We start from the raw sequence: 24,308 nt of genomic DNA, 5'->3' as shown, positions 1-24,308 counted from the left end.
CTGTCCTGGATAGTTCTTTTGTAACTCATAGCTTCTACCTGTTTGTGACTTCAGTTGCTCCAGAACCCATCTATCAAAACTTCAGTCTCAAGGCCTTGCTTTGTGTATCTTTACAACTTCAGTTTCCATGAACTGTTTACATTTTTTACTTCAAAGGCAGACTGGAGAAAGAGACTTTGAACTATTCGGCTTCTTATCACTGGGCTTTACAGACTAGTAAAGCAGAACAAACTTGTCAAAGGCCTTACCCACTCATCTCTGGTCATGGAGGAGAAGAGCAGGTTGATAAGTTCCACACCAGAGTTGCCTTAAGCTTCCTTGTTTGCAAAGACATTTTCTCTTACAAAAATCTCCAGATATACCAGTATAACATCATAATGATGACTTCAGTAGTTCCTCAATTCAGTCCATTGGGGTTTCTTCCCATACACTTGGTTGAAATTACTCTTGTCAAGGTTATCAGTGAACTCTATTTTGCCAGAGAAAATGATCATTTTTTAAAAATCATTCCTCATATTATTTGTTCTTTTAGCAACAATGAGTTGACCATTTCATTCTTATTAATTTTTTCTCTCCTACTTTTCAGACCGCCACATTCTCCTGGTTTTTCTCCTACCCAGTAACTACTCTAACTCAGTCTCCTTTACTAGGTACTTTACTACTCTAGAATTTATTTTTTTATATTTTATTTCTCTTCATTCTTATGATTTAAAGGGAGAATTTAATATTTTTTGCTTCATACCAAGGCAGGTTCTGAAATGTGACATTTAATTAATTTTATTTTTATGTGGATATTAACATGGTTGAATAATTAAAGAGCTGTTCTGAATGAAGCAAAGTTCAAAACACTAGATAATTGGCACTTTATCATCGGATAATAGTAAAGTAGATCCATTTGTGCTTTTAATATTCTCTGTATGTTTATCTGGTTAGGAAAAATAGAAATGTCTCATTTGTATGATTAACACTATTCTTTAGACTATCCTCAGGTTTATTCCTGCCTGTGTTTCTGGAGCTGAACCTTGAAAATTATGGCTTCCAGGCTCCCTCATTAACTGGTTTCTGCCTTGAGTTAGTGAGAGCTTGCAGGGCACAAGGACCGTGAAGGCCAGGCTACTCTCTCCTTCCTTCTTAAGGGAGCATCTCTCCCAAGGTTTCAGCCTCTCTCTCTGTGGTCCCAGCAGCCATCTGGTAGCATGGCTGATGTCCCCCCTCCTAGGAACCTGGTTTCTTACCCTTGTCCCTAAGAGTATTAGTATCTTTCTGCATTCTGTTCTCTGGGCTGCCTCATCTTCTGAAGTTTTCTTTTCAGGCCTTCTAGCTACTTCAGTCTAAATTTTTATTCCAGTTCCCTTTATGAAATAACCTGGGTGGCCTGTGTCCCCTCTACTGTAATGAACCCTAAATTATACAAATACTTTATAGAAAGAATAGTAACTAATTTATATTTTGTTTCTTAAAAGTGATTCGAATCAGCACTTAAAAACTTAATTGGATAATTGTAATAGTAAAAACTAATATGCACCAAAATGTAGAAAATAACAGTGTGAATACTGAAGCTTAAAGGGAAAATTCATTCATATTGTTTTTCATTGTATGTTATCTACACTAATAAAAGAGAAAGATGCAAATTGACCACACCTTTGTGACATCCACCAGCCAATCAGGAGTGAGTATGCAAATTAACCCAACAAAGATGGTGCGTTAATTTGCATACACAGGCGCCGAGTGGCCGGGGGCGAGGCGGGACACAGGTGTTCAGCACTGCCCCAGCTGCTCCGGGCTTCTGTGCAGCGTGGGAAGATGGAAAGGCGGTTCTGGCTGGAGTGAAGGCAGTGCCGGCAGCCAGGGGAAGGAAGGCCCATTCTTGCACAAATCTTCATGCACTGGGCCTCTAGTGTTAAACACCTTTTTAGTGCAGTAATTTCCAAGCTTTAAAGCAATTCTAACATTGCTGTGTTTTTTTTTTAATTTAGAAAATTATGCTGAAATTGTCTTTTATGTAACACTAGAAGCCCAATGCATGAAATTCGTGCAAGAGTAGGCCTTCCTTCCCTCGGCTGCCAGCACCAGCTTCCCTCTGGCATCTGGACCCAGGCTGGCTTCCCTCCAGCCGCCCACAGGCACCCAGGACCCGAGCTGGCTTCCCTCAGGCCCTGGCTTTATCGGGAAGGAAGTCTGGTCTAATTAGCATATTACCCTTTTATTATTATAGATAACTTCTTAAAAAGAAAGGAAGTAAGGAAGTGAGCAACTGTGAATATATATATATATATATATATATATATATATATATATATATATATTATTGATTTCAAAGAGGAATGGAGAAGGAGAGATAGAGAATAATAAGTATCATTATTTTGTTCATTCAGATATTTCAGTAAATAACATATTACTTTGGAATAAATGAGTTACTTTAGAAGATATTTTAATAACATTATGCCAAATAACTTTATTAAAATTAGAAAGCTGTAACAAAGTGAAGAGAAAATGTATTATAAAATTTATCAGAATTTGTAATATAAGATGTATAAGCTCCCCTTCCCCCTTCCTTAAGGGAGCATCTCATTTTGGAGAATTAAAATTTGTTAATAACTAAAAATTTTCCATACTTTAACAACATGGAAAAATCATGCAATAAGTGTAATAAATATTTATGTAAATATAATAAACAAATTAGAGTTCAAGATAAGAAATACCTACATTCATTGTCATTTATTATTATTAATGGTTTTCATATTTCAACCATTAAATCATGGCTGCTATTTTCCATTGAGAGAAAAGATTTGACAAGTAAATTATAATGGGAAAGAAAGACTTATAATAGAGAATAAAAGGCAAAAACATTTTTAAAATATATTTTTATTGACTTCAGAGAGAGAGAGGGAGAGAGAGATAGAAACATCAATGATGAGAGAGAATCACTGATCAGATGCCTCCTGTATGCCCCCTACTGGGATCAAGCCCACAACCTGGGCATGTGCCCAGACCAGGAATCGAACTGTGACCTCCTGGTTTTTTAGGTCAAAATTCAACCACTGAGCCATGTTGGTTAGGCCAATTTTTAAAAATTTGATTAGAAATATTACTTCTTGTTTCTTCTTCTTCACTTTGAGAGTGTCTCACTCTTACCAATCTTCATAGGGCCACCAAGGTAAATATTAGCTATGCTTTTTTAAAGAACTAGTGAATTTGTTTAGCCTTCGTTGGACTCTCCCAAGGGAATGGTTGTTTAATGAAACCACCTTGCTGTAGGGGGGTGGCACTGGGTGGCAGGTGGAGCTCTGGAGGGCAGCACCATGAGCAGCTGGGCATCCTGGTGGCAACAGATGTTTGAGACATTTGGAGTGAGGCCACAGAACTGCATGAAGAGAGTGAAGTTTGATGCCTCTCCTATCACTTCTTAAAGGAGAAAAGGGAAAATTCGTTTATTTAATAAACTTTTGCCCTCATCATAAACCAGGCAGTTAGGAAGCACGTTCCCAGAATATCTTGCTACCTAAACCCAGTTCAAACACTGCTCATCCTCATATTCCCCTACTTGTCTGCAACTGAGTGTTCACTCCATCATGCCAGGTGCAGGCACTGAGTGGTAATATAAGAGGAGAAAAGTCCGGATGTTGGAGGCAAACAGACTAAAGTTTACATGTTGTCTCTGGGTGTATTCAGTGTGTACACATTGCTTACATTTTCAGAGGCTTAGTTTCTTCATGTGAAAAATATCCATATCATGAAGGTATTTTGGATTTTGAAATACTGAACTATCTAGAAACCTTTACTTAGTACATAAAGTCTCTCAGTAAGTGGTAGCCGTCTTAATTCAGACAGTCCGTACACTTCATGTATCAGTTTGCAGCCCGAATTGTTCAGTAAAAGCCAGAAAAGTCCCCTCTGAAGGCTGCGGCACCAATATATAGTAATATTTTTGAGGCTTAAATCTGAAGTTGGATGTGGACATGTGTTTGTTGTAAATGGTAGAATGTCATATCAGCAAATTGCAATATGGTTCCATGGGATTGTTACGAAGAATGTTCATAGCTGTTCATCAAAAGATTTTGTCATTAGATAATCCAGGAAACACATAATTGAGAACATTTTAGAAAAATTTTTATGTTAGTATTATTTCTGAAGATTCTAATAGAGGGTGGATAGAACACAAAGCATCCCCCCCCCCCCTTTTTTTATAAACCATGAAACTTGTTTTCATGAGACTTCTCATGACTACTCTCCAGGGGAGAAGACTGAAGTGAAATGTGTTTATAATTATTGAGAAAGTAAATTAAGAAGGTCTCAAACATGTCTTTCTCCTGCTAGAAGCACTTTCATCCATTAAAGTAAAGCACTGTAAAATCAGACTTTAACATAGAGATTTTAATATTCATTTAAGCATTAGTTTTAAAAAGAATATGGAAATGCTAGATGTCACTATTAAAGCAGCTTTAAAAAGTAACATTTTTATGCAGGTTTGCAAAGTTCTGATGGAATTAGATATTATTGAATTTCCCCTTTAGGTAAGAACGTCTCTTCTGATTTCAGCTGAAAATTTTAAAAAAAACAAAACATGATTGAAAACCAGTTCTAAATGATAAAAAGGACATTTTCTTAAACAGACTATTCTCTTTTTCATGGCAAAGAGTAATATTGCATTTTTAGTGCTTTGGAATAAGATACCCTGAATATTTTACTTATATCCTATTGACCCAGTTCTAGCTGACTTCGGACCATAAGCATGTAACCTTAACCTGGGACTTAACCTGGTTTATATTTTCAGTGATGTGAATGTAATTATCTGTATCCTTATTGGAAAGGTGGGGGAAATTAGGTAACTATAATTTTAAAAATCCCTCTCCAGATACCCATTATATTTCTAGGAAAGTAAGGAACAGAACTTGATTCTTAATTCCACATGTCATGTTTTATTCATTAAACCAGTGTATTGGATTTGACACTTTATAGGTTCTATAAATTTGTATGTGACTCCAGAGAGCAACACAAATATTACTAAGAGTTCTTCAAATACATTTTGATAATCAAATTGTGTATATTGGTACTGCCAGTGTCTCTGGGGTTCTTTCTGATATATTATACAAGAAAAGCAGTAAAGGAAGACAGCTTCAAGACATTCTCTCTCTCTCTCTCTCTCTCTCTCTCTCTCTCTCTCTCTCTCTCTCTCAGATAGCAGTCATTTCATCATTTCAGGGTTGGAGCCCATTGATTCCATGCAGATCAAAACAATGATCCATCTGGTACTATTTTCACACAATTCCTCTCAATGAATAGCCTTTCCTGTTCTGGGATTGATCATTTATTTTAATAATAATTCATTCTATCACAATGGTTGCATTATTCTTGACATTAACCACTATATTGGCATGAAATGATAGTCTGGGAAAAGGGAAACCATGAAAACTATAGTTAAGGGTATAAAATGTGCATAAAATCATAATCTTGTCAATATCATAAACTTAATCTTGAATCAAGTGCAAAAGACTTCGTACTTAGTTTTCTTTCATGTCTGACTCATCATATTTACATAGCAGTAACACCCTTTTCTTGGTAGCAAGGGCATTTTCTTGAATCTGTTTTAAAATTTATGAGTCTCTTTATTTTGAAGATGTAGAACATAAAGTTGGGATTGGGACACAATTGAAGCAAAACAAATGGTTCAGAAGACACTGTTACTTTCCTTAAGGTTTTAACCCTGAGAAATGAGCTAACAAAACAAAGCCTAGCATAGCACTGGGCCTTTTTTGGGATTTATTGAGATGAAGTTCTGTTGTTGTGGCAACTGCCATTGAGAGAAGAGCACAGTTAATAGGCAAAGCCTGCTGTCCTCCAGCAACCAAACCAACTCATTCAGTGAAACAGAGAAGCCAGAAGAAAAGTAGGGAGTTAGAAAAGTAAATTTGGGAATACTTTAAGAACAAGGGCAATTTATAAAAGTGGAGAAACGGAAGCTTATCTGAAATTTTATTTTATTGTTTATTTATCCCCTATTTTTCCTTCCTTTACCTACCTTCACTAGCTCCTCCTCTCCTTTTGGCCATCACCACACTGTTGTCTGTGTCCATGGGCTATGAATATATGTTCTTTAGCTACTCTCTTCATCCTCTTTCATGCAGTCCCCTTAATTAATCTTTACCTTAAATCTTTTTAATATAAATACTAGAGGCCCGGTGCATGAAATTCGTGCATGGGAGGTGTGTGTGTGTGTGTGTGGGGGGGGGGGGGTGGTCCCTCAGCCCGGCCTGCACCCTCTCACAATCCAGGACCCCCGGGTGAATGTCTGACTGCCGGTTTAGGCCTGGATTGGGCCTAAACCGGCAGTTGGACATCCCTCTCACAATCAGGGACTGCTGGCTCCTAACCACTGGCCTCTAATGTTCCAAGATCCAGTTAAAATGCTTTGTGAAACCTTGGCCAATCTTTCAAGTTAAAATTAACTACTCCCTCATCTATGTTATTTTAAAATGCTTTATGGCAAAAAACAAACCAATTTCCAATTCTTTCCCCTTTACTCTGTTGAGCATAGGACAACAGGGATTCTTTCAAAAACATATAAAACTTTATGTGAATTCATGCAGAAACCCATGAAACTTCTTTATTCTCTTTAGAAAACTCTCCTAAAGTCTTAATTTCCCTTCATGGTGATCCCTAATTAAATGGTTTCTTCCCAAACCATTTATACCTCCTCATAGACAATGAACACATCTTAGAAACTAAAATCATACTAAAATTAAGAGTCATTTTTAGACTGTGCTATGCACTTTTATCTTTCTGTTCCTTAGCAATTTCTACCGCTGGAAACGTCCTTTCCTAAAAGTTCTATCTATTAACATTGCTCTAATGTTCCAAGATCCAGTTAAAATGCTTTGTGAAACCGTGGCCAATCTTTCAAGTTAAAATTAACTACTCCCTCATCTATGTTATTTTAAAAAGCTTCATGGCAAAAACAAACACAAAAAACTTGTTTTAGTGATAAGGCGTTTACAGTAGTTTTAACGGGAAGCCACTTGGAGTTTGTAGAGCTTACCTCAGAAGCAGTTATGGGCAGGCTATATGAAATTCTCTAACTGGAGTCTTTGGAAAGGCAGAAGCTAACATTATGAAATGTCTGCCAGATTAAGTAGCATGTGTTTTACATTCATTATAAATATTCATCCTCATGATAACATTATGAGGTAAATGTCTACTTTTTCAGATAAGAATATTAAAGATCTGAGAAACCTTTTTCTTATCAGTTTAAAAAAAATAAACACGAAAGGTATTGAGGCATATCTTTTGTCTGTTAACTGAAGTATGACTAATCTATTTTGCCAGTTAAGTATAGAACTGTGTTTAATAAGCAGCCAAGCATTTCCTAACTGATGATGAAAGTAGTTCAATTAATGGTGGTGTCAGAGTCAAGATTCAAACCAATTTTACTTCATGCTAAAGTCCATATTTCTTTTTGAGAAAATTGCACACACTCTCTCTAAGGTGACCATGGAAATTTTTACAAGTTTCCATGGTAAATGAACTCTGTGTTCCCTTTGTCACCAATATTCTCAAAATTCCCTTTCATCTTCCTGTTTTCTACCTCGGAGTTGAGCTCAATCCACTCTTATATGTTTGAGTTTATTTTAGAGAATTTTATTGAGTTTATACCCACATACTTTTATAATCATACAACTATCTTACTTCCCCAACTTCCATTTGTTATTTTCTCTCATGTTTTTGCTCTTATATGTGAATAGCTATTCTTATTTTTGTTCATTTTCTGTTTTACATCATACCGTCAAACAATATTGATTCCATGCACATTTTTTTACCAAGCACTGAACTAAGGATTACAAATAAAATAAAATATGACTCCTATCCTTGAAGAAGTCATGGTCAAGCTAAGAAAAATATATCCTACCTAATAATAGACAAATATGCAAATTGACTGTACCTTCGCTATGCCCACGATTGGCCAGGAGACGCGGGGTGGGGGGCAGGACTCAGGGTGGCCGGGGTGGCCGATTGGGCTGGCGGGACGCTGAGCTCACGTCGCCAGCGATGACGTGAGCTCAGCGTCTGCACCATGGCTGTGCTGCGGCACAGAAGGGTCCTCTGGGGCAGCGAGCTCACCTCCCGCCGCGGACCATCAAAAACGGGGGAGCTGGGTGCCTGTCCACTCAGGCACCAGGCCTTTCAGAAGCCTCCAGTGCGGTGGAGGCTTCTGAAAGGCCTGGTGCACCAGCGGACAGGCACCCAGCTCCCCTGCGATCAAAAGCAAAAGCGTGGGAGCTGGGTGCCTGTCCGCTCAGGCACCAGGCCTTTCAGAAGCCTCCGGCGCGGCACCCAGCTCCCCCGCGATCGAAAGCGAAAGCGTGTAGGGGACCCTACACGTGCATTTAATCATGCACTGGGCCTCTAGTTTAATCATGCACAAGATATTGTTGGAGGGTCTTAAGACAATTCGCTGATCAATGATTAGCAAAGGCTCTTTATTCAGAGCTTGCTATAGCAAAGCAGTCATATAACTGGTCTGTTTGTAAACACTCAAAGGCAGAGAAGCGAGTATAAAAGATTTATAAGGTAAAAATGAGAGACTCCAGGTTTACCCTGGTTGAAGGTTTTTGACATGAGGAAGCTGGACACAGGCTAAGTAGAGGTGGTTGTTCCACATGATAAGTTAGGGTTGCCATGCTTACATACACCATGCATGGCTTCGTCTAGTTCATCCCAAAGTGGAAGTAGAAGTAAAAATTAGGGAAGCTGGTCATCTTACCTTATAATAGACAAATATGCAAATTGACCGCACCTCCGCTACACCCAAGCCACGTCCACCAACCAAGCCACGCCCACCAACCACGCCCACCAGGAAACCGTTGCAGGGACGTTGGGGTGTGGCGGAGCCCAAGGCCGGGAAAGCCTCGGGTGGAGGCTTTCCCGGCCTTGGGCACCAGCAGGGCACCTGCACAGATCGCAGGCAACGACCAGGGGGTCTGCTCCTACGATCCGTAGCAGGGACGCTGGGTGCGGCTGAGCCCAAGGCCACCGCCCTGGGCCAAGCCCCGACACTGAAAGAAGGCAGAAGGCGGTGGCCACAGCCAAGGCCTGGGTCCCCGGTGCCGGCAGAAAACTGGTGCAGGCAGCCAGGTGAATGAAGGTCTATTGCACGAATCTTCGTGCAAACAGGCTACTAGTTATTGATAAAGTCCTAACCACGGTGAGCTAATTGCTACAGAAGTTGTGGTTACACTGAACTAGACCAGTTGGTCCAGATTGTGAGTCAGAGTTCTAGTTTTCTATATGGTCTTCTGTTGTTACTTGTATATCCAGTTTCACAATTATACTTAAAAAATTACAGAATGACCGATCTATTGGTATTTTAGCCCACACAGTAGTGCATCGGAGCTAGGGACACATTTTATGACAATGGCAATGTGACAATGAGTTTATGTCCCCAGGATCTGCTGCTTCATCATACACCCACCACCCAGAGGCAGCCATCAGAGGGGACTGGTACAGGCTCAAAATGCCAGACTGGGTGCGATATTCAGCGGGATTATGTAAAACACTGACAGAGGATATACAACATTCTGTCCACAACAGCTAAAATTCTTAGTTCCTGGAACCAAGGGGTAGACTTAGGATTGCCTCTTCTTACCATCCTTCCAGTGACCAAAACCAGAATTTGTGTTCCCCATCCTTGCAAAATTAGCCAGGTTAAAGGTTTGTTTTTCTCTTTTGTTGTTGTTGATTTTGACCCATAAAAAACTGTATTTGGTGAATAAATTCTTCTCCTTTCCCTTCTGGTTAAATGCTCTTAAAATTCAGTTTACTTGTCTCGTAGAAGAAGTTTCTGGGAGATGGAGCAATTAGTTGCACTTAGTATGCATATTGATATTGGTTCTCCATCCTTCTTGCCTAAAGCCCCCTGTCTTTTACTGTAGCTTCATGTAATGTCCTCCATAATAAAATAGTAACACAGACCTATTTACTTCAGGCCCTGCATTCTATAGAACCCAGGCCAAGGCATCAGGGTCCCAGGAATAACTCCTAGGCTTCTATTTCATGGGTACACAGGATTAGATTTAGGGCCAAGAGATCATTCATTCAGTTGGAATTGATGACTAATTTAACATACAAAAGAAAATACTAAGGAGAGATTTGGATATATGTGCATACAGCTCAGAAAGGTCAAGATTAGAAATCAGATAAAATGGGAGTCATCCATATATGGATTATAACTGAAGAATAATTAGGATGGATTGTCTAGGGAGAGAATGTGAAGTAATATGGTAAACAGATCTATAAGCAATCCTGGAAACTATTACATGTGGGCTTATAATGAAATTGTATAGAAGCAGAGAAGCAGCTGATGGGCTGGAACATAAACTGCTTCTCTTCTCCAGACAATTTCATTTTAAGCCCACATGTAATAAAGTGAGAGATTATAAAAGCCAAGAAAAGAGAGTAGTTTGAGTTTTATATAATGGGTGACAACATTGAATGCTACTGCAGAGTCAACTAAAATAAAGGCAAAAAACCATCTATGAGGTGTAGAATCATGATTATTGATGATACTGGAGGAGAGGGGGTGGGAAGCTATTTTCTTGCAGTAAGGAGTAAAGACAGCAGAAGACATATTAGGCATTAGGAAATGGCACAGAGGAAAGAAACAGCATGGGATGTCCTCAAACTTCCTATAGTTTGGTGTTGTTAGGATATAGAAATCCTATCTAATAAAAGAGAAATATGCAAATTGAACATACCTCCGCCATGCCCACAAGCCATGCCCACCAGCCAATCAGGAGTGAGTATGCAAATTAACCCAACAAATATGGCAGCGGCCACAGAGCTGGAGAGAGCAGGAGTCTTGGGTTGCCCCCAGCGATGGAGGAAGCCAAGCTTTCGTCCCGTCCTGGCCTGCCCTGGCCTCCGCTCAAGGGTACAAAGTTTCAATTATAGAAGATAAATAAATCCCAACTAAAATGGCGCAGCCACAGAGCTGGAGTCAGCTGAAGGCTTGGGTTGCCCCTGGCGATGGAGGAAGCCAAGCTTCCTGCTCTGGCCAGCCCTGGCCTCTGCTCAAGGCTACAAAGTTTCAATTATAGAAGATAAATAAATCCCAGATACCAGTGCCTCCACTTGGGTCACTGGGGGGCGTGGCTGGCCTGCAAACCACCACAGGCCCCTCACCCAGGCCACCCCACACCCCAAGGGAACCCTCACCCAGATTCAGGACACCCTTCAGGGCAAACCAGCCGGCCCCCACCTGTGCACCAGGCCTCTATCCTATCTAATAAAAGAGTAATATGCAAATTGACCATCACTCCAACACACAAGATGGCTGCCCCCATGTTGTCAAAGATGGCTGCCCCCATGTGGACACAGATGGCCACCACAAGATGACCAGCAAAGGATGGCAGTTGGGATGGACCAGGCCTGCAAGGGAGGGCAGTTGTGGGCAATCAGGCCAGCAGGGGAGGGCAGTTGGGAGGGACCAGGCCTGCAAGGGAGGGCAGTTGTGGGTGATCAGACCAGGAGGAGAGAGCAGTTAGGGGTGACCAGGCCTACAGGGGAGGGCAGTTAGGGGCAAACAGGCTGGCAGGGGAGCAATTAGGTATCAATCAGGCTGGCAGGGGAGTGGTTAGAGGGTAATAAGGCTGGCTGTCAGAAGCAGTTAGGGGCAATCAGGAAGGCAGGCAGGCGAGCAATTGGGAGCCAGCAGTCCAGACCCCATCCCTTGAGGGGTTCCAGATTGGAGAGGGTGCAGGCTGGGCTGAGGGACGCCCCCTGTGCACGAATTTCATGCAGCAGGCCTCTAGTTAAGACAGAATGAAGGATGCCACATGTTTTGTCTAAGAAGACACTTCACGTTTTTATGAAATATTTCATAATGTGGGATATGAAGAGAGAAGTTTGTTCTAACCTGAAAGACAACTGGTATAGTAGTTTTATAATAGCCTATGGGTCCTGGATTAAATAAGGAAGTAAATAAATCCCTTTAATTTATATGAAAATATGTGTGTGTGTGTGTGTGTGTGTGTGTGTGTGTGTGTGTGTGTCTGCATGTGGGTTTTACTAGAGAAAATAGACATTTATCCAGTTTTTGAAAAGATCCAAAAATTACAAAAGAGAAATAGTCATTTATGTAGAGTATGTTCCAGAATCTCTGTTTGCAAAAGATTTATTGCTTTTAGACATTTCTTAAATTGCTGAACAAAAATACAAGGCTGTAATTATAATCTCAAGTACGCTTCTGCAAATCTGAAGTGTGGGAAACCATGCAGATTCTGATAGGGCCAAGATAATTACAAGCAGCATGCAGAATATAATTGCAGGTTTGAATGCCAGGAACTGAGGGATCTAAAAAGGAAATTAATTTAAAGGAATCCATGTGCTTGAAATAGTAGGTAAGAGGGTCTGTGTTCTCCTGGAGCAATTTCTAACAGAACAGTAAAGCATCAATCTGGTGAATTATTAATTATATTTGAAAACTAAAAAGCTAAAATATTGATAGAAAGCAGGTTATTTCCTTGGAGTGAAGTGATCTGTATAATCCTCAGCCTATCTCCTGTGGTTAACATAAGAAGTAGCAAAAAAGAAAAAATGTAAATTATATTGATAACATTTAATATAAATAAAATTTATATTATATTTATATCTCTTCCAACTCTCATTTGCCTACTGGCTGGGTAATACATGACAAAGTATGTCTTACAACCTGGTAGATAGAGGGAAAATATTTTTTCATCATATTTGTGTATGAAACTCTTTATCTGGCTACTTTCTAACTAGCATTAACCATCTCTTCAGAATTCTGCAACTTGACACTAGCATGTAGGTCAGCTATAATGGCAAAAACAACAACAACAAACCCACAATGAAGCTAATTTCAGAAAGGGAGTTTGTAATCTGAAGGCCATTCCTTCTCAGCTCATCCATAGTCCTGAATTTAGGAGACTTGGCATTGAACACTTAAGAGGAAGTAGATAAAGACATGGTCAGAGCCAATGACTTCTGAGGTTGGGAGTATGGTGCTACCTATCCAGGTATTGAGTGCATCTTGGCTTGGAGTTTGCAATTCTTTGGGAGTCACCTGTCTGTCCTGGTTTGGGCAGTAATCTAATGGGAAAAGAAAATTGACTTTCCTACCCCCAGCCCGGGCACAGCATGTTGGTTTGATGTCCCGTAAGAAAGAGTACCCTGGACTGGTGGCCATGTATGCACCCAGATGTCTATGAAGGTCTATACTCCCCCAGCAAACAAAAAGAAAACACTATGACTGTTTGAGAGTAACTGTAAAAGAGGAAACATTTTCATTCCAAGATTTATTTTTTTAAAGTTTTGAGCCATGTACTAGAAAAACCATATATGGCTTCTAAGTATACAACTGACAGATTTTTATAGGGGAAGCATGAGAGAAGTGGGCATATGAAATTTTGACCCCAAAGGGAAGAAAGAATAGAGAAAAAGACAGTAAAGGTGACTCAAGACAAACTACTTACTTCATAACTTCCCCCAGACTCCTAACTTCAGAAAGTCAGGTGACAAATCTTTAATCGTGTGTTCATTCTTATCCTTACGAGACCAAATATTATAATCCACAATGGGGCCCTCTTAATCACTACTTGATATACTGTACTTTATGAAGCAAATCCTCTAATCTCTCTCAAAAGGACTAGAAGAAATAAAATAACCCACCAAGCCCACTTTGAGATTAGTGGCCTCTTAGTTTTTAATTAAAAATGTCTTGTGGAGTGAGATTTTATGAAACCTCCTTCTCAATTAAAATGTACAAGTATTATTTTATTGGGTAATGAATGGCTTTAATAACCCTAAAAGCACTTATGCATTTAGATCCACAGGCTGTTTATGAACTTCTGACTTTCTGGTTCAATAGCAGGAGTCCTATAAGTCTCCTTGTGATTCATGTCTCTGAGGAGTTGTAAACAACAAAGTCGATTCAATGCAAGTCTTTGGGGCCTATCGTTTGCTTCGCTTTGCAGATCTAGGGCTCTCATCCTGTGGACTCTGAATACGCTTCAGCAAGTCAGTAAGCACCTGAAATTGTGCAATAGTTTGTGTGTATATTTATGTGCTTGGGGAGGCTGGATAGATTTCTCAGCCACTTACAATGATTCACGCCTGAAGCTTGCACAACTACTGCAGCAGGGTTTCTCAGTCTTAGTTCTGTTGCTGTTTTAAGTCTTTTTTTGTGGTGGGTGCTATCAATTGTAAGATGGTAGGATATTTAGAAGCACCCCTGACCTCTAGCCATTAGATAGTAGTAGCAATTCCTTTCTACTCACTGGTTTTGGCAACCAAAAAATCTCCAGACATTGCCAAATATCCCCTCGGGGGCAGAATTATTCATTCCAGCTTCAGACTCTCTTCAATTCTTATCACATCTAATGACACATATAATTCCAGCAGGCATCTGTGTTTATCTCTAAAGTAAGCACAGTATTAAAAGGCAACCCTTTATTGTCTCCTGTCTTACAGTAGAAGAGAAGGTAAATGCAATTACTATGGCCTATCTAGCTGATCCTTGGGTTAGGAAGCAGTCAATTTTGAGACAAAAAACCTAAATTTCAGACTTAGTTTCATCATTTTTATCTACTTGACCTTGAAAATTTCCTAGATGAACCTTACTATTCTCATCTATGAGAGATTATTAGTATTATCTAAGCCTATTCTCATACAGTATTTGAGGGTCAAATATCATTGTGGACATGAAAATGCTTTATAAACTGTAGAGTGATGTTGAATTATATGGTAGAATCATTTAAAAATAACTATAGGGAGTGGCAGAAAAGGTTAATTGTCTTCTTCAATAAACATCAGTAAAGGGAACTCACTTTTCAATGTGCTCAAAATGTTCCATTCACTGCTAAATACATTCATTTTATCTTATCCTTTCAAATTTCCCTTGTGTGTGCTTCATAACACTAAAATATATAAGTACAGTATTATAAATAGGTAAATCACTTATTATCCATGTTTGCTCAAAATTATTTTAACAATATGGCTCTGAGCAAAAATTTTGGGTACCTCCATTCTGGAAAACAGTGCTCTGAAGAACAGTGTGGGTCTTATGGCTTGGGGAGGGTCACCTTTTTTTATCTGACTACAAGTGATTGTATTAACTACTAAGGAAATAAACTAGATCTCAGATTGGCTTATTATCAAGATCACCTACAGAAATCTTTTACATTTTGGTTAAGCGCAGTCTAGACTTGCTGAAGCAGAATATCCAGGGCTGGGACACAGCATCCATGGATGACTCTGACATGCAGACATACGGAGAACTAACCCTAACCTCAGCAATTAATAAGCTGTCAATTAATTAATGTTTTTACAAGGTTAGCAAACACAGGCCAGGGTATACAGAAAGACTTCCAGGGCAGAGGAAAGAAATGAAGATAGTAACGTGGCAAAAACCCTAAGACATTTCATCTATCGTCTTTCTAGGACAGACTTTAACCACGGCATTTCTCTTTTTATAGAACTTCAACTTCTGTGCTGTAAAACATCAATGTGTCATTATTGTACCTAGCCAATAGATTTCCAAATATTGAAGAATTAAAAAATGCTCTGAGTAATAATTGTTTCTCATTATTCTTTGCAAAGTTTTATTTTTACTAAGAAGAACAATTGCTTAGGAACTGCACACATTTTACTGTGTGTCACAATTCCTGTGATATAATAATCAAAGTTTAATGAAAGGAAAATGGGCTGCTAAGCATGGAGACCCACAGGAAGCATGTTATTCTCCAGTGTTTGCAAAGAACTGATCAAAAAATGTTTCTTACAAAGCTGTTTCTCTTCTCTCGATCTCTTTTTATTCTCACTTTTAAAATAGACACAATATCTTCTTTGGAGCCTCACAAGACTTACATGATTTTATGGATGTGAAACCTGCTGCCATTATCTGCCTGCCCTGGGGTGTAGATGAGCAGTGTCAGCTTTGATGTAAGAGCCAGGGCACCTGATAATAATGGATAAAAAGACTTTCTGGGTATTTGCAATTCAACACAGCATTTTCATAGTATATCTGGCAGAGCCGCTAAAAAGCTGTAGGTCGGTGGGCTCCTATATATTTGCATTATTTTACAAATGAAAACATTTGGTCTTATGATGTGTGTTTCCTGCAGTATTTAAGAATATTCTATTTTTGTCTGTTGAAATAAGATGAATAAATAAGGAAGATAGATGGAAGATTTTAGAAGCAAGTAGCTTGTGAGATGTGTTGACAGATAAAGTTAATAGCACATGTGATGATTAAATTGTGCTGTTTACTCTCTGTATCTGTCAGAGTTCTGCAGAGAAACCATTTCAGTATCTTGAGAGAGATAACTATCATCTATCCATCCTATCTATCATCTATATCTATCCATCCTATCTATCATCTATCTATCTATCTATCTATCTATCTATCTATCTATCTATCATCTATCTATATCAATCATGATAAGGAATTGGCTTTATAATCATGGAGACTGAGAGGTCCCATGATTTTCAGTCTGCAAACTGGAGATGAGGAAAGCTGGTGGGGTGAGTTCCAGTCTGAGTCTGAAGGTCTGAGAATCAGGAGTGCTGAGGATGTCACCAGGTCCACGGGCAGGAAATGACCAATATCACAGTTCAAGCAGCTAGGCAGAGAGAGGTCAACCTTCTTCCGCTTTTTGTTCTATTTGGACCCTCAGTGGGTTGGATGATGCCCAATCACAAATGTAAGAGAGGGCCATCTGTTTTACTCAATTCACCAATTCAAGCGCTCATCTCTTCTGGGAACACCCTCACAGACACACTCAGAAATAATGTTTAACTGGATATCTGGGCAGCCCGTGGCCTTGTCAAGTTGACACATAAAATTAACCATCAAACTCTCCCAAATTCTTACATGGAAATTCTAACCCCCAGTACCTCAGAACATGACCTTATTTGGAAACAGGATCATTAGAGGTGTAGTTAGTTAAGATGAGGTTATACTGGACTAGTTTGGGCCCCTAATCTAATATGAATGGTGTCCTTATAAAAGGGGAAATTTGGATACACACACACACACACACACACACACACTCACACTCACTCACCATGTGAAGATGAAGGCAGGGATCAGGGTGATGCACAAGTCAAGGAATGCCAAAGATTGCCCGCGAACCACCCGAAGCTGGGCCAGAAACACGGGACAGATTTTCCTTCACAATCCTCGGAGGGAACCAACCCTGCTACCATGACCGTCTAGCCTCCAACAATTCCTGTTGTTGAAGCCACAGAATGTGTGGCACCTTGTTACCGCATCCCTAACATGACCATAGAAGGGCTTAGACATGAAACATACGTGAGGCATTCAGGACAAAGAAACACGAAGAAAGATTCAGGAAGTTCTTGCAGCCTAAGTGTGTTACTTTACCGTATTCTTTTTCCCTTTGCTTCTTGCCGTGTGATTAAGATGGATTTAATGAGCAGTGTGATTCAAGCATTTTAATTTGGTCTGCAAGCCTTTCTATTCTGTGACATCTGGATTAACTTGCCGGGAAGAGTACCCAAAGTCTTCCCATCACGGCAATGTCATTTCTCAGATTGACAAGCCCTTCAAATGTAAAATTCCAGTCTTGTGTACTCCTTGAAATAATGAGTAGGTCTTTCAGAGAACTCCAGGTTCTGCCTGCTCTTCAGGTTTCAGTGTAAGAGGAAACGTCTTCTAGAGGAGTTTGCTTTACAGATGTGAGCATCACCTGCTTTAGGCAAATTTTGATTTTGCTGATTGTATAATCAGTATTTTCCATAGCCCCTCCTATGGTTGTTTCTCATTTTTATTTTTGGGTTGTAAATTTTTTTTTAAAGAAAATAATACAAGTGTGTCTGAAAGCTTCGATTTGCTATAATAAAGTCTGTTTTTCTTTTTCCCCAAAAATGATCTAATGTGATGATAAAATTCTGTTTACAGTTTTAACTTCACTTTAGTTTTTTATGCTTACTAAATCATTTTAAAAATCTTAAAATATCATAACAAAGTCCTTAGAAATAAGTTTTGTGAGAACAGAATGCCTTTGCTTACATGAAGTGATATTTTCAGAGGCTCTCCTGACTGAATGGAATTTCAAGGCTTGCCTGGCATTTCTCAGCTTCTGCATTTGTAGACTAGTTTATTATATCTGCAAATCCCCTCTAGAGATTTTTAGGCTTATGTTTGCTTCTGCTCTTTTATATTTAACTGCTCACAGAAGCCAAGATGGCTATCATTTGGCAGGTTGCTTACTGTTTATGATTGGAATTCTCTTGGGTTTGATCTTAGCAATTTACCTTTCTACTGCTTGTTTCTTTTTATAAGTAGGAATTCGCCCTTCTAGCATGCTATTTCAATGAGGAGTAATGGAAGCGAGCAGCCTGATTGCTGAGGAAACAGCATGATTAAATAATCTAGGATGAAGTGTACCCTTCTCCAGTGGTGAGAAGGCCTTGCATTACAGAAGCAAGCAGTGACTGATTCACTTCCTAAAATAGTCTTTGCATTGGTGACAGGATATTTCTACTTACGAATTTGTAGTTTAGCATTTACAGAAAGCAATTTTGCAGGTCATCTAGTAGCATGTTGGTTGAGCACTTAAGCCCAAAGCCAGACTCTGTTGGGAATTCTGGCTTTAGCCATAGTGCCTGTGTGAATTCAGGCCAGTTACTTAAACTGATGGGCCCCCATGCTTGCCATCTGTGAAGTGAGGGTCCCAAGAGCACCCACCTTACAAGGAAGTAATACAGATTAAATGAGATAACACATAGCAAATTCTTAGCACAATGTCTGGCATGTTAAAAGGGCTTTTTACCTGTTGCCTGTTGTTTTGCTTTCTAATATTTAGTGCCACTTAGCATTTTATTTATTTCTCTTTTCGAGTGAGGCACTTGGATTAGAAAGATGTCAAATATTGGCCTTTTAATAGAGGCTCTCACAGTCTAGTTAGGGAGAAAGTACATAGGAAATTGGTTCACTGTACTCAGACAATAGCAGGCAGTGGGTACACTGTCAGTGCAAAAGAGGGGTACTCAGTCCAGAAGAGAAGTAGTCACGCCAACGTGGAGAGTCAGGCAATCGTGAAAGCTAAGTACAATGTAGTTAGGGGTTAGAGGGAGGCAGCTTGAGCAAAGACAAAGAGCCATGTAACACGGTGCTATATGCAAGGAACCAAAAATGGCTGAATTCCAGAGATTAAAATACAAGATGTAGAGAAGAGGAAATGGAATGAGAGGGATACCCTCCTGGTGATGCTATTCTCAGAATCTTGACCTTTGAGCTTTGAGTGCTAGACTAAGTCAAGTCCTTAAGCTGGGTTGTACCAGGGAGCTCTCAGGGTGATGTGTAGAGAATGGATTTAAAGGAGCCAAAGTGATACAGAGATATACTTCTTAGAGGAGATAATGATCATTTGCATGGAGGCAGCCACAGTAAAAGTAGAGAGGAGGCAGTGGGAGTGAAAAACGTTTAGGAGGTAAAGAACTTGGTGATTGGATGAGATGTGGGAGTAAGGGACAAAAAGATTTAGGATGAATTTGTTTTTTGGGTTGAGTAACAGGGTGGATGGTGCTGCTATTTACTAAGGCAGGGGATACAGGAGCAGGCTGAGAGAAGGTGGCGGTGGGCGTGGGAGAACAGTGATGATGTGAGGACTTTGGCATCTTTTCTTATGAGACATCCAGGAGGATGTAAGAATCCGAGGATGAGAGCAGCTGACTTAAAACATTGAAAAGGAAGAGCTGCTTATACTTATTAGTCGCCAAGAAGAAATCATTTTTGAATCTATACACAGTGTTTAAAACTCAAAGCAGTTAAAGGTGCTGAGCATCACAGTGAAAACAACCATTATTTATTGATTATTATGTTTATGCTAGACCTCTCTGCTAATCCTGTTAGTTTTATATATTTGCTATTTTATCTCTGAGATATATCTCCCATACCTACTCAATTTATGTAAAGATTCTCTTAGTTACTCTTAGTTTGGTTTACAGATTTCTAATTTTGATCTTATTAGGTGGAGAACCTGAACAATTTCATCTAAATAACTTTTTTATGCAAGTTGCACATTCAGTCAAATGCAACATATTTTTATGAGATATGTGAACTCTTCTATATAATGAAAGGAATGGTGCAAAAGCAATATACAAACATTTTGCACATTTAAAAGATATATATATATATATACACATATATATGTATATATAATATTTTTATTGATTTTAGAGAGAGGGGGAAGGAGAGGGATATATATATGTATATATATATATGCATATATATATATATATATATATATATATATGAGAGAGGAACATCATTCAGCTACCTCTTGAATGCTCTCTGACCAGAAATTGAGCCCCAAAACCTGGGTATGTGCCCTGACCAGGAATTGAATCTGTGAGCTTTCAGCGCCTGGGACCACACTCAACCTGAGCCACACCAGCCAGGGCGAAACATATATGTTTATTCATTATCTTCAATTATATCATATTCAATCTTTTCCCCTTCCAACTTTCTGGCTATTTTAATGAAAAAAAAAATCTAGTTAATCTCAGAAGTTTTAGAAGCCCCTTTACTGGTTAGACTTGTTTTAAGAAACTTGGAAAGTGAAAGGAGCAGGACCTGCTATATACTTTTTTTTTTCTTTATTGTTTTTCTCCTTTTTCTGTATCTAACTTTCTGGTGTTCAGGATAAGAAGGAAGAACTGGGGAAAGAGAAGTTATCCTACATAACTGGTTTTCTAGTCTTGTTCTTGGCCTTAGTTTGCTTTGGACTTTCTCTCCTTTGTTCTATCTCCATCACCTCTGTTGCTTTGTGCAAACATGGTTCAAAGTGGTGTGCATGGTTCTCTTGGAATAGGGTTTATCTTGATCTCAGTGCCCTCCGAGGAGTAGCGTCTCTTCCTTCAGTCTCCGTACAGTCTCTGGGAGGGTATCTGACTTGGTCTCAGGAGGGATACTTCCTGAGAGGAATGTAACTCCTTCCCCGCCTCTAACTTTTATGATGACTCACATGGAACCCTGTTAGCACTGAATTTCTCTTCTGTGTACTTAGAAACAGAAATTGTGTGTTGCTCCCATTTTATTCCCAGGTTTATTTTACTGTGACTCTTCTTTTTCCACTGACATCAGCTGCTCAATGGGCCTTCAGTCTCCAGGAATTTACAGATGTGTGTCAAAAGCAGCCTTGTGTTCACAAATACACCCAAACTATAAGGGACACAGACAAGGACCTCAACAATTCTCCCATGTTTTTTTGCTTTGCTCCTAATACAGCAGCATGATGAACATACAAAGTTTGCAGCTCATAGAGCAACCAGCTAGGAGAAATAATACATCCCTCTTTTGATAGTCTCTTTCATCTTTTCAAGTGCTTTTCTCAGAACTCACTCTTAAGCTGGCTTTGAAAAGAGAGACATCACCATAAACACTGTACTTTATTTGCGGCACTTTCTTCAGTTTCCTTAGTTCATTCCAAATCCATGTGGCTCCATGTTCCTTTCTCAAAAAATAGTAGGAGGGGAGAGGTTGATGGCAGTCTGGCCATTCTGCTACCTCTCAAAATGACCTGGGAAGACGTGTGGCCCCATTGTTGGTTGCTTTCTTTAGAAGGCAGGGTATTTGCTTTAGAATGTATGTTTCTTTACCCTAAGCTTTGAGCCTTAGCCACAATCCCAGGATAACAGGAAATGGTCCATTCAACTCCCTGTTACCAAATTTAACACGAAAACAAACTTAGTATGGTTTGAGGAAAGAACTATTTAAGGACCTTCACATAGAAGATACATCTCTACGACTGCAGAAGATATTCCTTTCTGGGGAAACCACACCCACCTGACAAGAGGTAGATGCTCTTTGGGACTTCAATTAATGAGCAAGGTTAGAAAAGACATTCTTGGGGATTGCAGACAAATCAGAGGAACTTTAGTGGAAAGACGCATAGCCGAGGCATTGTGACTAAGTCACTTTAACTCTTAGATCTCTGTCGTTTTTTTCTATGGAAAGGGAGGACAATCTTAACCCTTTGCACTCGCTTGCTTTTTTCTCGATTCCTTTATTCTAATGCTAACCGTGTCGAGTCACACTCGACATCCGAGTGCAAAAGGTTAAGATGATCTTAAATGCTAAAATTCCATGACTCAGATTTAGGATTTTAATAACTTTCCAAATGGAATATGGAGGATGAAGGCAGACTTTGTGAAAGTCTGCCTCTGAATAGCTGCATGAAGCAGTGCTTTAGATCTGTTCTCAGCTAGATTTTATCCGACTGATTTGGCTAACTTGGAGTTAAAGTTTTCCAGGCCAGATTTCACCCATTCCTACAGGACATAGAGACATTAGTAAATAGTCACTCTCAGAACCATTAAAGAGCTGAAACAGCACTGAGAGAAGGCTACACACAGGGTATAGGGAAGTAGTTAGCAATAACAATAAATGTTTCTAACAGTCAAGTGGGATTAAGAGAAAGAATACGTTAGGGTAGTACCAATTTTTATATCTGTATCTATATCCACATACACAAATATTAGTATACACCTATGCATTTATATCTTTGTATATCCTGATTTGGGGATTCTAGTCTCTTAAAGTAACACATTTTACTGTCTTTATGATCATTTTCAAAGAATCAGAAAATATATGCCCTTATCAACACAATATATAGCATGTCACCTGATACAGAGATGAGACTTAAATAGATGCAGGAAAAGAGATTTGTATTAAATGTCAATAAAATATTTTGGCAAAGATGATTTAAAAGCAGACTTTATGGGGGGGAACCCATTATGCCAATTTAATACAAAAGAAAAATAATGACTACTAGTAGTATTTGTACTGATAAGAACATATATACAGTTATATATTTGTGTATATGTATATATACATATACATATACTAGAGGCCCGGTGCACGGATTCATGCACATTGAAAGGATATTAATTAGAAGGTGGCTGGTGGGGTGGGACTGGGCGAGATGGGCCAGAAACACCCTGGAGCCAACCTCTCATAGTCCCTCCTCGGCCATCCACACCTGGGGCAGCGCCAGAGCTCAAAGGGTGTCTGCGGAGTGAGTAGGGTCCCTTCAGCAGGTGGGGTCCCTTGGCCTGGACTGCAGGGATTGGGCTAAAACCGGCAGTCCAACATCCCCCAAGAGGTCCTAGAGTGTGAGAGGGCACTCTGAAAAGTTGCTGTTGCTCAGCAGCTCCTGCATTGAGCATCTGCGCCCTGGTGGTCAGTGTGTGTCATAGCTACCAGCCGGTCAGCCAGTCGCTGGTTGTCTGGTCGCTTAGCCTTTTATACATATAGATATTTGGGTGTGTGTATGTATATAAAATGTCTTCTTTAATAGGAAGGAAATATTTGTCACTCTTTTATTCACTATGACAATATTGGATACCACTCTTTTATTCACTATGACAAATAGTTACTGAACAATATGTTCTCCCCACTGGGGATTGATCTGTGAAAAGGGAAATTTAAGTCGCCATCGTGTGAAGCTTCAAAATGGAAGACAGACAATAAATAAGATAATTTGGCACAACATATAAGAAATTAGATCAGTGCAAAAGAGAAAAATAAATCAGAAGAGGGAGAGTTAAATAGTGGGAGTTTATACTTCATTTAGGATAGCCAGAGAAGGTTTTACTAAAATCATGACATTTAAGACAAGACTCAAAAGGAATGTGGCTGTAAGCCACAGGCTAACTGGAGAAAAGTATTCAAATACTTTATTCATTCCACATATGATTATGAATGGCCACCATATGTGAGAAATATCCTGGCAAACTATCCAGACTAGCTCCTGTCTTCCTTACTCTTGAAATTTAGATTTCAATGCAGCTATGCACTGCACAATGATGTTTGGTCAGTAGTGGTCCCATAAGATTATAATGGAGCTAAAAAGTATCTATCACCTAGCGACATCCTCGCAGCTGTGATGTTGAAGTGCAGCTCATTACTCATGTGTTTGTGGTGATGCTGGTGTAAACAAACTTCGGTGCTGTCAGGCACAAAAGAGTATAGCTCATACACTTACATAGTACATGATGGTAATAAATGATTGTTACTGGTGTATGTATTTACCCTACCCTACTGTTTATCATTATTTTAGAGTGTACTCTTTCTACTTATAAAATAAGTTTGCTGTAAAACAGCATGCCATGTTACACTGGCAGCCGCCCCATACATCTTGTATTTACCGAGTCTCTTGATTTCATCCTTTCCTCTTGTGACTGAGTTCATCTCATGTTGCCTTATACGTGTAGTGTTTATAGAGCCTAAAGTAGTGCACAGTCATGTCCCAGGCCTTCATGTTCAC

The sequence above is a fragment of the Cnephaeus nilssonii genome, assembly GCF_951640355.1.
Source record: "Cnephaeus nilssonii genome assembly, chromosome: 12".
In the NCBI taxonomy this organism is placed as follows: Eukaryota; Metazoa; Chordata; class Mammalia; order Chiroptera; family Vespertilionidae; genus Cnephaeus; species Cnephaeus nilssonii.
The sequence above is the reverse complement of the archived record's forward strand: the minus strand, read 5'-3'. Positions refer to the sequence as shown.